This window comes from Schistocerca piceifrons, chromosome 1 (assembly GCF_021461385.2).
Source record: "Schistocerca piceifrons isolate TAMUIC-IGC-003096 chromosome 1, iqSchPice1.1, whole genome shotgun sequence".
NCBI classification, from domain to species: domain Eukaryota; kingdom Metazoa; phylum Arthropoda; class Insecta; order Orthoptera; family Acrididae; genus Schistocerca; species Schistocerca piceifrons.
This window is the reverse complement of record NC_060138.1, coordinates 996752649-996766536: the sequence shown is the minus strand read 5'-3', so window position 1 is coordinate 996766536 and position 13888 is coordinate 996752649. Positions and strand designations below refer to the sequence as shown.

The 13888-nt window shown below is 43.9% G+C and overlaps 1 pseudogene; it reads right to left on the bottom strand.

Annotated features, from left to right (window-relative positions):
- Positions 1–8182: 8182 nt before the first annotated feature.
- LOC124724292 lies at positions 8183–8300 on the bottom strand (annotated as a pseudogene).
- Positions 8301–13888: the final 5588 nt, after the last annotated feature.

The following is a 13888-nucleotide window of genomic DNA, read 5'->3' as shown; positions in this document are numbered from 1 at the left end:
GATTCGTGCCGGCGACCATGTGCTCCACGCTGAACATACCTTAGCCGCCCAGTATTTGAGAACGAGAGCATTTAGTGACTTGGAACAAACTTTACACATAATTTCAAATACACTAATGGCCATTAAAATTGCTACTCCACGAAGGTGACGTGCTACAGACGCGAAATTTAACCGACAGGTATGCAAATCATTAGCTTTTCAAAGCATTCACACAAGGTTGGCGCCGGTTTCCAACTGATTTCTCATACAGAAACAGCAGTAGACCGGCGTTGCCTGGAGAAACGTTGTGATGCCTCGTGTAAGGAAGAGAAATGCGTACCATCACGTTCCCGACTTTGATAAAGGTCGGATTGTAGCCTATCACGATTGCGGTTTATCATCTCGCGACATTGCTGCTCGCGTTGGTCGAGATCCAATGACTGTTAGCAGAATATGGAATCGGTGGGTTCAGGAAGGTCATACGGAACGCCGTAGTGGATCGCAACGGCCTCGTATCAATAGCAGTAGAGATGACAGGCATCTTATCCGCATGGCTGTAACGGATCGTGCAGCCACGTCTCGATCCCTGAGTCAACAGATGGGGACGACGTTTGCATGAGAACAACCACCTGCACGAACAGTTCGACGAAGTTTGCAGCAGTATGGACTATCAGCTCGGAGATCATGGCTGCGGTTACCCTTGACGCTACATCCCAGACAGGAGCGTTTACGATGGTGTACTCAATGACGAACCTGGGTGTACGAATGGCAAAATGTCATTTTTTCGGATAAATCCAGGTTCTGTTTACAGCATCATGATGGTTGCATCCGTGTTTGGCGACATCGCGGTGAACGCACATTGGAAGCCTCTATTCGTCATCGCCATACTGGCGTATCACCCGGCGTGATGGTATGGGGTGCCATTGGTTACACGTCTCGGTGACCTCTTGTTCGCATTGACGGCACTTTGAACAGTGGACGTTACATTTCAGATGTGTTACGACCCGTGGCTCGACCCTTCATTCGATCCCTGCGAAACCCTACATTTCAGCAGGATAATGCACGACCGCATGTTGCAGGTCCTGTACGGGCCTTTCTGGATACAGAAAATGTTCGACTGCTGCCCTGGCCAGCACATTCTCCAGATCTCTCACCAATTGAAAACGTCTGGTCAATGGTGGCCGAGCAAATGGCTCGTCACAATATGCGAGTCACTACTCTTGATGAACTGTGGTATCGTGTTGAAGGTGCATGGGCAGCTGTACCTGTACACACCATCCAAGCTCTGTTTGACTCAATGCCCAGGCGTATCAAGGCCGTTATTACGGCTAGGGGTGGTTGTTCTGGGAACTGATTTCTCAGGATCTATGCACCCAAATTGCGCGAAAATGTTATCACGTGTCAGTTCTAGTATAATATATTTGTCCAATGAATACCCGTATGTCATCTGCATTTCTTCTTGGTGAAGCAATTTTAATGGCCAGTAGTGTATATTGTGAGCTTTGTTTACATGGAATGGACTGGATCCTATGGTCCAACTGAACTGATAATTGACTGTAAGTGTTTATGTTCGGCAACTTGGAGATCATTTGCAGCCATTCGTGCACTTCATGTTCTCAAACAACGATGGAATTTTTATGGGTGACAATACGCCATGTCATTGGGCCATAGTTGTTCACAGTTGGTTTGACGAACGTTCTAGACAGTTCGAGTGAATAATTTGGTTATCCAGATCGTCCAACATCAATCTCACCGAACATTCATGGACATAATCGAGAAGTCAATTCGTGCACAAAGTAATGCACTGGCAACACTCTCGCGATTTTAACAGCTATAGAGGCAACATAGCTCAATATTTCTACAGGGGACTTCCAATGACTTGTTGAGTCGATGCCACGCGGAGTAGCTGCACTGTTTCAGCCGTTTCACGCCATATACGCCAAAGACATCTGTCCAATTGAGCACAAAACGCGATTCATCTCAAAAGGCCACCTGTCGTCACTCAGTGGACGTCCAGTTGATGTGGACCAACGTCTTCATCTCAGAACAGCTCTTGTAACACTCTCAATTATTTGTTGGATGTGTTCCAATCTCTCTCTTTCTCTTCAGTTTTTATCCTCTACCACAGAAGTTATTCCCTGATGTCTTAACACATGTCCTGTCATCCTGACACTTCTTCTTTTAAGGGTTTTCCACACGTGTTCCTTTACGCGCCGATTCTGCGGAGAACATCCTCATTTCATACCTTACCTCAAACGCTTTCTCTCTTGTTCTCAGCTTCCCCCACAGTCCATGTCTCGCTTCCGTATAATACTGTGATCTAAACGTACATTCTCATTCCTCACATTATGCTCATGCTTAATACTACCAGACCGCTTTTGGCCAGGAATGTCCTCTTTGCCTGTCTGCTTATTATGTCCTCTTTGATCCGTCTGCCATGTGTTACATTTTGCTTACTAGTTGACACAATTCCTTCACCTCGTCTACGTCGTGGTCCCCAATTTTGATGTTATGTTATTCATTGATTTCATTACAGCTGCTTCTCAGTACTTTTGCATTTCTTCGGTCTTCCCCCAATCGTTATTCCGTGCTCAGTAGACCGTTTATTTCATCCAACAGGTCCTGTAGTTTTTCGTTACATGTACTGAGGATAACAATGTGATCAGTGTATCTTATCATTGATATCCTTTCACTCCCTCGTTTGAACCCTTCTTTTATTTCCGTCATTTCTTCCTCGAAGTATAGACTGAACAGTAGGGGCGAAAGACGGCATCATTGTCCTTACATCCTTTTTAATCCGAGCACTTCATTCTAGGTGTTCCAACCTCATACACCGTTCAAAAGAATTACTGGAACACATGTATAAACGTCCGGTATGTCAAACCTATTTCGAAACATCGGTATCTGTGGTATTATTGCATGGCTCGAGAGCTTCGGTTTCAGTGTCGGCAACAATTAAATTCAGTCGCAATCTATTGGCTGCGTTATGCGTTACAGTGTTAGATGAACCCTCAGAAGCAAGTGCGTACCGGTGTCCGAGTCTTTTCTAGTGAGGTACACAGATGGCAGATGTCATTCGTGGACGTTGCAAGCAACCAAGCACATACAATGCGACATCTTCATGTAGTGCAAGTTACAAGGGCGATCTGTTTGATCCATAAAGGATGGACTTTCGGTTGTGTTGCTAAAGATGCCAGTGCCTCTCCTTGCGTCATCCATAGGTTGTGGATACGTTACAGGGAAACAGGTCAGTACACAAGGCGAGTTGGACATGGTCGCCGACGCAGTACAACCCAACGCGAAGACCGGTATCTGGCCATGTCTCCATTGTGGTGTCATGCGGATGCTTCCAGAGCACTGCAAGACGACCTCAGAACGGCCACTGGAACCGCTGTGTCCGATCAGACTGTGAGAAACAGGTTACGAGAAAGGACCTTACGACCCAGACGTCCTGTTCCAGTACCCAGCTATACAAGGCAACATCCTGCAGCTCTTCAGTTCTACCGTTTCCATGTCTACTGGCAACTACGTCCCTAGCGTAAGATGTTATTCACAGATGAGTCCAGATATCCTCTGACCCAAGGTGTGGCTGGGTTGGTGTGCGGAGACACGTGGTGACCAACACCTGCAAAATATAGTTCAGGAAATCGACAAATTTCCAAGGTTATGTGATGTTGTGGGGAGGTTTCAGTGTTGACAGCTCAATGTCGTTGTCCACGGTCGCCTTACCTCCAGGAAGTACGTCGAACGGACCCTCTTGGACCCTGTGGTAGCTGCTGCATACAGTGATGGCCCTAAATTCCTTCTAATGCCAGGGCTTAATTATTTCTAATACCAGGGCCTATGTGGCAGGCGTCAGCGGAGATGTCTTGCGAAACTGGACATTCAAGTAATGGAATAGCCGGCGGGGAATCTCATTCTAAATCCCATCTTGCATATGTGGGACATACTTGACAGGTGTGTTCGTGGTCTTTCTGTTTCACCACAGACTCTCCAAGAACTGTCATGTGCTCTCGCTGAAGAATGGGAACGGATACCACAAGACGACCTCTGTAGACTTATACGTACGTGTCAGGCAGTGATACATGCTCGCGGAGGGTATACAGGTTACCCAATCTCTCAAAGTCCATTGAATAGCAGCCAGAATATCGGGATGAATGATTGTTTCTAATCTGTTTTCGACACTTGTCGGACCTTTCAGTTCCTTTTACGAGGGGGATTTGGAAAATAAGTTTCCTCTGTCGACTGTGGGCAGAGTTGTGTGATGTGGGCGAAAGACGACACGGCAGGTGAACACGCACGTGCAAGAAACCGATACACCATTGGGTAGAGGTCGACCGCGATCAAGCAGATGGGGCTGTCGCAGTGCCTGCGCAAAGCGGAGGCCAGCCGCTCAGTCTTTTCCCGGAGCTTTGGAGAGAAGGTGCGGCTCAAAAATGGCTCTGAGCGCTAGGGGACTTAACATCTGAAGTCATCAGTCCCCTAGACTTAGAACTACTTAAACCTAACTAACCTAAGGACAGCTCACACATCCATGCCCGAGGCAGGATTCGAACCTGCGATCGTAGCAGCAGCGCGGTTCCGGACTGAAGCGCCTAGAACCGCTCGGCCACAGCGGCCGGCGAGAAGGTGCATTCTGGAGTCGTGATCCAAGGCGGAAGTGAGAGTTGTTATGCGCTATGAATTGGCACGTGGAGTATCAGGTACGGAAATTCATAACCGCCTTGTTGAGGTGTATGGGTCAGGTGTGATGTCGAGGCAAATGGTGCGGAGATGGTGCCAGCAGTTCAGTGATGGACGGCAGCAAGTGCAGGACGTACCGAGACCTGGACGGACGCGCACGGCCACTACACATGCAAATGTCAGGAAGGCGGATGACATGATTAAAGCGAACTGGTGTATCACCATCGATGGAGTAGCGGCAGAACTTGGAATTGGACATGAGGCTGGAAGGCTTTTTGAAACTTATGCAGCGATATGACAAATGTCTCAATGTACTTGGAAATTATGTAGAAAAGTAAAGATATGTCTCATCTTTAATGTCTCATTCTCTTTTTTTTTCCTTTCACACACAACTCTGACCACAGTCGACAAGGGAAACTTATTTTCCAACTCCCCCACGATCGAAGATGTAATGATGTTTTGTCGTGTACTTAATTTGTGAAAGATAAGGTATAATTTGGTAATATACCCAATCCTCACCTTATTGCTCAATGGAGTAAGGCAGGCGCGCGAATTCATATTTTCCTAATTCTTTTGAGCAGTTTAGTTGGCCCTTGGTTCTTGTCCATATTGTATATTATCCGTCTTTCCCCATACCTTATTCCAATTTTTTTTAGAATTTCGAGTACCTTACAACATTTTACATTGTTGAACACTTGTCCCATGTTGAAGAAACCTTTGCACATGTCTTTATTTTTCTTTTAAGTCTGGTCTCCCTTATCAAGCGCAATGTTGCACACATCGTCATCTGACATATCCTAAACTTTCCTTTACATTCTCCTATATTATTCTAATCAGTAACTTCGATGGATGAGCTGTTGAGCTGACTGTGGGATAATTCTCCCACTTACCTGTACTCACTATCTTCGAGATTGTGTGCATTATATTAGCCTGAAAGCCTAATGGCGTGTCTCCGATGTTACAGATTCTATACACTAACTTCAATAGTCATTTGGCTGCAACTACCCCCAATGACTTTAGAAATACCGAAGATAAGTTATCTATCCGTTCTGCCTTATTTGATCTCAGCTCTTCCAGAGCTCTTTTAAATTCTGACTCTAAACCTGGATCCCCTATCTCTTCCATATCGACTCCGATTTCTTTTTCTTCTGTCACATTATAAGACAACTCCTTCCATCGTAAGAGGTCTTCAGTCTACTCTTTCTAACTATCCGCCTCTCCTCTACGTTTAACAGTGGAATTCCTCCTGCATTATGTCGACTTTTAACTTCACTGTAGGTTGTTTTGACTTTTCCATATTACAAATCTTTCTTTCTGACAACCATTTCTTTCCTAACTTTTTTATATTTTTCCTGCAACCATTTCGCTTTAGCTTCCCTGCACTTCCTATTGGTTTCATTCCCGAGTGACTTATACTTCGGTATTCCTGTCTTTCTCATTCTTCGATAAACTGAAGTATTTCCTCTGTTAGGCAGGCTTTCTTCGTAGTTATCTTCATTGTACTTGTACTTCCGCGTCCAACTTTCGCGACTGTCCTTTTCCGAAATGTCCATTCCTCTTCAGTTGAACCGCCTACTGGACTATTACAGTATCTCGAGCTTTAGATAATTTCAAACGCACATCATTTCTTCAGTATACTACATCTTTCTACATTCATTCTTAACATTATTTACGTGGCACGAAATAAAGATATTAACTGCAGCTAGTTAAGACTTGGACTATGGCATGCAACATCTTTTCTTTGTTTGTGTTTTGTTGTAGCTGACATACCCTCTGCAGTACAACAGTTCGTGACTGAGAAACGTGGGAGAAATAGGCCCAACAACTGCTTGGGACAGATTGAAGGAACGAATGGAAAGCATAAAACACAACATTTTCCACTAGGAATTCTCTCAGAATCGTCTTACGACGTCGTTGCGCTCAGTAATCTCAGAACTTCCTTAGCGGGCAGCTGTTTTATTAAATGAGGAGGCTTGGTGAGTAATTCTCGCGCTAAATGCGACGCGCTTCATGTAGGTGAGGCAGTAAACAAGTCTTCAAAATGGCGATAAACGGAGACCGATGTGCGCACGTTTTAGTCTGTTTAGGAGAGCTAGCCGCGCTCATCTTGGTGCCGTCGCTCTCTTCCTCCGGCAATTTCCGTTTGGTTTACGAAACTGAATGAATCCCTGCTCCGATAAAATCACTGACTAGCCTGACTATGCCATAAGAAACTGTATAAGAGAAGCGAGAGGTATTAGGTACCTGACAGTAGCGTTTACCGTTTACGTTTTGGACAATCGGCTGAAGGCAGCCTCTGTTCCACTATGAACGACACACGGCGTTATTTTGTGAGGCAAGGACACAGTGCGGTACATCGCACCTGTTTTAAAATCAATGGCCTCGCGCCTGCCGAGGCCGCACGACTCATACAATTCACTGCGCTTCTGGACAAGGGAAATATACAGAAACGTCGTCTGACAGATGGGCGTGATTCAAACTGTGTCCATCACGAATGTTGCACAGCTTATGCTGACGCATCGAGAACTTGTTCTCTCTCCATCAACATGTCATCTATCACTGCTCTATTCGACACTGCCCTCGAAACAAAGCGATCTGGATTCGGACCACCATTGGAAGGACTCGAGAAAGGAGTGGAGAAACATACAACCGATTCATCATATACGACATAATGTATCCTTTGTAGCTAGCCAAAGACTTAAACCTAATGCGTCGCGATTAAATCAGTATTAATAATTACGATAAACTGGTTGACTCAAATCTTACTGTAATACATCACTGACCATCATTATCTGGTCTCACGCAAGTAGCAGTTAAAGCTGCCAGCACGAAATTGTTGTTCACGTATTCTGGATTGACGTCTAGCTAATTGGCGAGTCATTAAAATCACTTGGTTATACGACACGCTAGTCAAAATTATGGGTAAATTATCAACACAATATGACTCACGGTAATAATCAGATGGCTCTGGAGAGTTGATATCTACAGATCATTGCGTATTCTACTTGTGCGAGAAGCCAGGATTCTTCACACTGTTGTTGCTTTTCTTTGTGTGACAGCGACTTAAAACAAAAACTCCTACCGCAAAAATACACTTGTTTCTTTACTTCAGCGTGGCATACGAACAGTAACACATGGTTTGCTGTCATTCCAACCAACTGTACTCGGCTAAGTTCTAATAAACCCTATTGCAACAATCAAGTCGACCCCGCTTACAAACCAAAAAGTTGTGCCCTTGACGAATTTCATGATGCCAGAACAGAAATGAAATTTGGTATGTGTATTCAAAACTAAAAACTAAACTCCTCCCGAACAGGCCATGAAGGCCCAACGGTACCGACCGGCCCCCGTGTTATCCTCAGCCCACAGGCGTCACTGGATGCAGATATGGGGGGAGGGGGGGGGGCATGTGGTCAACACACGGCGCTGGCGGCCGTATGTCAGTTTCCGAGACTGGAGCCGCTATTTCTCATTCAAGTACCTCCTCAGATTGCCTCACACGGGCTGAGTGCACCCCACATGACAACAGCGCTCGGCACACCGGATGGTCACCCATCCAAGTGCTAGCCCAGCCCGACAGCGCTTAACTTCGGTTATCTGACGGGAACCGGTGTTACCACTGCGGCAAGGCCGTTGGCCGAGGATGTGTATTCAAGCACCCTTGAAACTGAGACGTGCCACCCAGAATCTACAATGTGGAAATCTGCGACGTGGAATTGTCTTGATTCACGCTAACGCACTCACACACATTGTCGCTCGTACTACTCAGACGACTCGAAACACGGTGCGGAAACTTTTAAAAAATCGCAATTAACGTCCTGGACTCACACATAGCGGCTCTTCCTCCAACTCTCCAAGAAATTGCTTTTTTCTCAAGGTTTTGAATGCACCGAAGTGTAGTAAACTTCCTTAGTGGACTGTATGGCAGCTCTGTTATGGAATTGGATGCTGAACGTTTAAAAATTCGTGTTTCACGGTACCAAAACCATTTTCAGTGCATCAGAGACAGAAAATAGCAGAAGCTGTGCGTGTGTGGATTTCAATCAATCTACCACATCCTTCGGCCCTTCTTCGCAGTGAATCAAGCACTGGCTCCATTCGCATTGCCTCGCATCTATTAGTCACACGCTCCTATAACGTCTGCTCATTGGCGATGGGTTGGCAATACACAAATGCCTTTAAATCTCCCCGCAGTCAGAAGTCCAACCGATTCCGTTCCGGTAAACGGGGAGGCCATTGCTCTTCGACCAATCCATCGTCCATGAAATATTGCGGTGAGGTACTACCGAACGATCTCTAAAAAATGTTGTGAAGCTCGGTCGTGCTTAAACCATAGTCGTTGTCTTTCTGTAAGAGTAACATTTTTCAAAAGAGGTGGTAAATCAACGCGCAGAAATCGGTGATACACAGCATCTGTTAATCTGTCTGGTAAAGAGTATGGCCCTATGAGACTGTCGCTGACAAATCCTGCCCATACATCGATACTAAAGTCATCCCGATGCCTCCCCTCCAAGACAGCTAGAAGATTTTCATCTGCCCATATGTGGGTATTGTGATTATTTACTACGCCACCTCTAGTGAATCCTGCCTCATCTATAAACAAAATTCACGCCGCTGCAAACTGCAGATTTTCAACTGCCCATATCTCAACAAGTATTCCGGACACATAATTATAGCAATTTTTCTTCTAGTTTTTACCAGTACTGCCTCCTATAGGAAGCAGTATTGGTGAAAGTTTCTCTAAGCGATTGACCCTTTGTGGTGTGTCTCCGATGAGTCACAGGCCATCATCGTCATCAGCCACTTGACATCCACTGCTGAATAATGGTGTCCTCCAGACGCCTACGTACATTACGATTTTCAGACATACGCATTCACATTGCCACTGTCTATCACCTTCGTACCTTGCATTAGATCGTCGCTCCCATCTCTCATTGTCTCTTGGAATCCAGCAAATAACTCCCTTGATCCGTCCAATATCCTCTCACCTGGCTACATGTCCTGCCCACCTCTATTTCCTGTTCATTACAGTCATTATGTCTTCCACTCCAATTACTTCCCTGATCCGTTTATATGCTTTCCTGCCTTTCTCAGTAATTTCTGCATCTTTGAATTGTTAGCTGACCAGAGCTCTTAGTTTTCGCACTTAAATTCTATGTTTTACTGCCGTAAGTCAAAATTGGTAATACACACTGCCTGCAAATCTGAAATTTAATTTCGAAAATCCAAATTAGTTTAACAAAAGCACTCTAGCACCTTTTTATTCTTTTCTTTGTGTTTTTTTCGTCCATCACGTCATTTTCAGCTGCCGTAAATAGAAAAACTCATCAACTGGGTCTTCATTGTTGATTTGTACTATTTTATTTTCGTCTTATTGCAGTACACAATTTCAGTCTTATCACAACTAATTTTGAGATCTACTTTCAAACTTTTTGCAGTCGTTGTTGAAATTTGTATGCATCGAAGGCAATCATTACAATGTTTATTAGCAAAATGATGGCTGTTCAGATATGTTCCGTTAACATGCATACTTAATTGTTTCCAGTTTTTACATGTTCACGAATATACTGTAACACAGTGGAACGCAGCAGTTTTATTGAATCTTTGCACATTTTATTCGTGTTTATATTTGTACAGGGCGTCCCAGGAGGAATGATCAGTATTCAACTATATGACAGGAACGATCGAAGCAAAAAGTCTAACAAACAGAGGCTCTAAAATGCTTACCTTAAGAGCTATGACAACTTCTTCATCTGCGATACTGTGAAACAGATCTCTTCTACTGCAAGCTCTTTTTGCTTTCCATATTTTGGGAGGAGGTAGTATGGACTAAAACAAGGAAAAAATATCTAGTAAACATAGGCTCTAAAGTGCATACCTCAAGAGCTATGAGCACTTCTTGTTTTTCGCTACTATGAAACACTTCTCTTCCACTGAACAAGTGCTCGTAGCTACGCATTTTAGAGCCCATCTGATTTTTCGCGTTTTATCGTCGTTCCTGTCATATCCCTGAATACTGACCATTCCTCATGGGACACCATTTATAAATGGGAGGAAAGCTTCTTGATGACACAGTGCCTGCATGGCAAGTAATCATCAGGAAAAATGATCTCGTCACGATGTGCTCCTGTGCAACGTTATACATGCTGTCATATTCTTAACATCCATTTATAAGCCATCAGTCAGAGCAAGAGATACTCTCAGTTTATCCTATGAGGACGGATCTGAAGTATTATGCTGTGTCACAGTGAAGAGGAACAAAACGACAACGTCAGAGTTTATACCTAGTGTAATGAATGACAATGGGGAAATACGGAAAGTCAATTAAGTTCAACAGACAAATTTGCTTTTGGTTAGTTCCTCCCTAGGAAAACACGATTATTTCTTCTTTTCTAACCAGACACGTTTCGCTGAAGTCGCAACGTCATCAGCGAGTTCTTTATTTTCTTTCTATTAAATATCACGGAAACTGCTCTTTACCATCCAAAAACAACTTCAATACCAAGAAGGATAAGTCCAACATATTCGTCAAGACATTTGCTGTCGGAACTTCCTGTAAGTGTCAGGCGATCGCACTAGCTGTCAAACTGCGACCAAATATCCGAAGTGCCCGACTTCCGCGGCACATTCTTGACATACTGAAGTAGAAAACACACTGAGGAACCGAGATATAGCAGCACGTGACGAGGTGCGAGAAGTATAGGGTGACCAGGAAGTCCGTTAGTATGTGATGCACTAATTCACGGAACATCGTACGTTGTTGTTGTGGTTGTTGTTGTGGTCTTCAGTCCTGAGACTGGTTTGATGCAGCTCTCCATGCTACTCTATCCTGTGCAAGCTTCTTCATCTCCCGGTACTTACTGCAGCCTACATCCTTCTGAATCTGCTTAGTGTATTCATCTCTTGGTCTCCCTCTACGATTTTTAACCTCCATGCTGCCCTCTAGTACTAAATTGGTGATCCCTTGATGCCTCAGAACATGTCCTACCAACCGATCCCTTCTTCTAGTCAAGTTGTGCCACAAACTCCTCTTGATTTCCCTAAATCTCTCCAGGCAAATGTCGGGATGGTTCCTTTGAAAGGGCACGGCCGACTTCCTTCCGCATCCTTCCCTAATCCGATGAGACAGATGACCTCGCTGTTTGGTCTCTTCCCCCAAACAACCAACAAACTCCTCTTCTCCCCAATTCTATTCAATACCTCATCATTAGTTACGTGATCTACCCATCTAATCTTCAGCATTCTTCTGTAGCACCACATTTCGAAAGCTTCTATTCTCTTCTTGCCTAAACTATTTATCGTCCATGTTTCACTTCCACACATGGCTACACTCCACACAAATACTTTCAGAAACGACTTCCTGGCACTTGAATCTATATTCGATGTTAACAAATTTCTCTTCTTCAGAAACGCTTTCCTTGCCATTGCCAGTCTACATTTAGAGAGGTAAAATTTTACACACACGTCTGATATAACATGGGGTTTTACTGAAACCGAAAACGAGTTCAAAAACCCGCCGATAGATAGCGCTGGACAGCGGGACGCTGCTTTTCAAACTGTCAGATGGACGGGTGCGAGGAACGCCGATAAGTTATCTCCTGCTTCAACGGCTGCAGAGTTCTAATACTTCCACAATGGACAAGAATTATTTACTGACAATAGGAATTATTTAAAAAAATAAAATACGGAAATGAGATAGACAATCCCAGTCGACAAACAGTTAAGGATAACTTTGCGACCCTTGGCGTCAGGCAGGGAAATAGTGTGTTTGAAATTTATTGTGTTAATATCCACAAACACTACTAGCGAGCATTTTTTTAAAAAAATAAGTCCAAAAGTACTTTTGGTGACTGTTTGGATAGGAATGTGTTGATTCTGTAACTCAAAACACATTAAGCCATCATTTGTGTTCATATTAAAAAGTTTAAAAGTCTATATCGCTCGAACTTAGCATATCCCGGCCGTATGTAAAGTATGCTACCGGCAAGACACAATCGATGTTTTCTCTGCGCGATAGCAATGGAAATACCATCGACGGCACTGTTGCTAGAGGAGAGTTACTAGACACAGCCTTCCGAAATTCATTCACTAAAGAAGACGAAGTAAATATTCCAGAATTCGAATCAAGAACAGCTACCAGCATGAGTAACCCAGAAGTATATATCCTCAGAGTAGTCAAACAACTTAAATCACTTAATAGATGCAAGTCTTCCCGTCCAGACGGTGCACCAATTAGGTTCGTTTCAGAATATGCTGATACAATAGCTTCATATTTAACAATCATATATAACCGCTCGTTAGACGAAAGATCCGTACCCACAGACTGGAAGGTTGCAAAGGTCACACCAATAATCAAGAACAGCGGTAGGACTAATCCGCTACATTACAGGCCCATATCATTATCAATATGCAGTAAGATTTTGGAACATATATTGTGTTCGAACATTATAAGTTACCTCCAAGAGAGCGGTATATTGGCACACTGCAAACACGGATTTAGAAAATATCGTTCTTGTGAAACACTGTTACTATTTACTCACACGGACTGTGCGGCTGGTCCCGGCGGAGGTTCGAATCCTCCCTCGAGCATGGGTGTGTGTGTTTGTCCTTAGGATAATTTAGGTTAAGTAGTGTGTAAGCTTAGGGACTGATGACCTTAGCGGTTAAGTCCCATAAGATTTCACACACATTTGAACATTTACTCACACGAAGTGCTGAGCGCTACCGACAACAGATTTCAAACTGATTCCGTATTTCTATATTTCCAGAAAGCTTTTGACACTGCACCACACAAGCGGCTTGTAGTGAAATTGCGTGGGTATGCAATATTGTCTCAGTTGTGTGACTGGATTCGTGATTTCCTGTCAGAGAGTAACTGATGGAAAGTCATCGTGTAAAACAGAACTGATTTCTGATGTTCCCCAAGGTAGTGTTATAGGCCCTTTGCTGTTCCTTTTCTATATTAATGATTTGGGAGACAATCTGGGTAGCTGTCTTAGGTTGTTTGCAGATGACACTGTCGTTTATCGACTAGTACAGTCATCAGAAGATCAAAGCAAATTGCAAAACGATTTAGAAAAGATATCTGTACGGTTCGAAAATTGGCAAATAACTAAAAGTGTGATGTCATCCATACGAGTGCTAAAAGGAATCCGGTAAACTTGGTTTACACGATAAATCAGTCACGTCAAAAGGCCGTAAATTTAACTAAATACCTACGAATTAC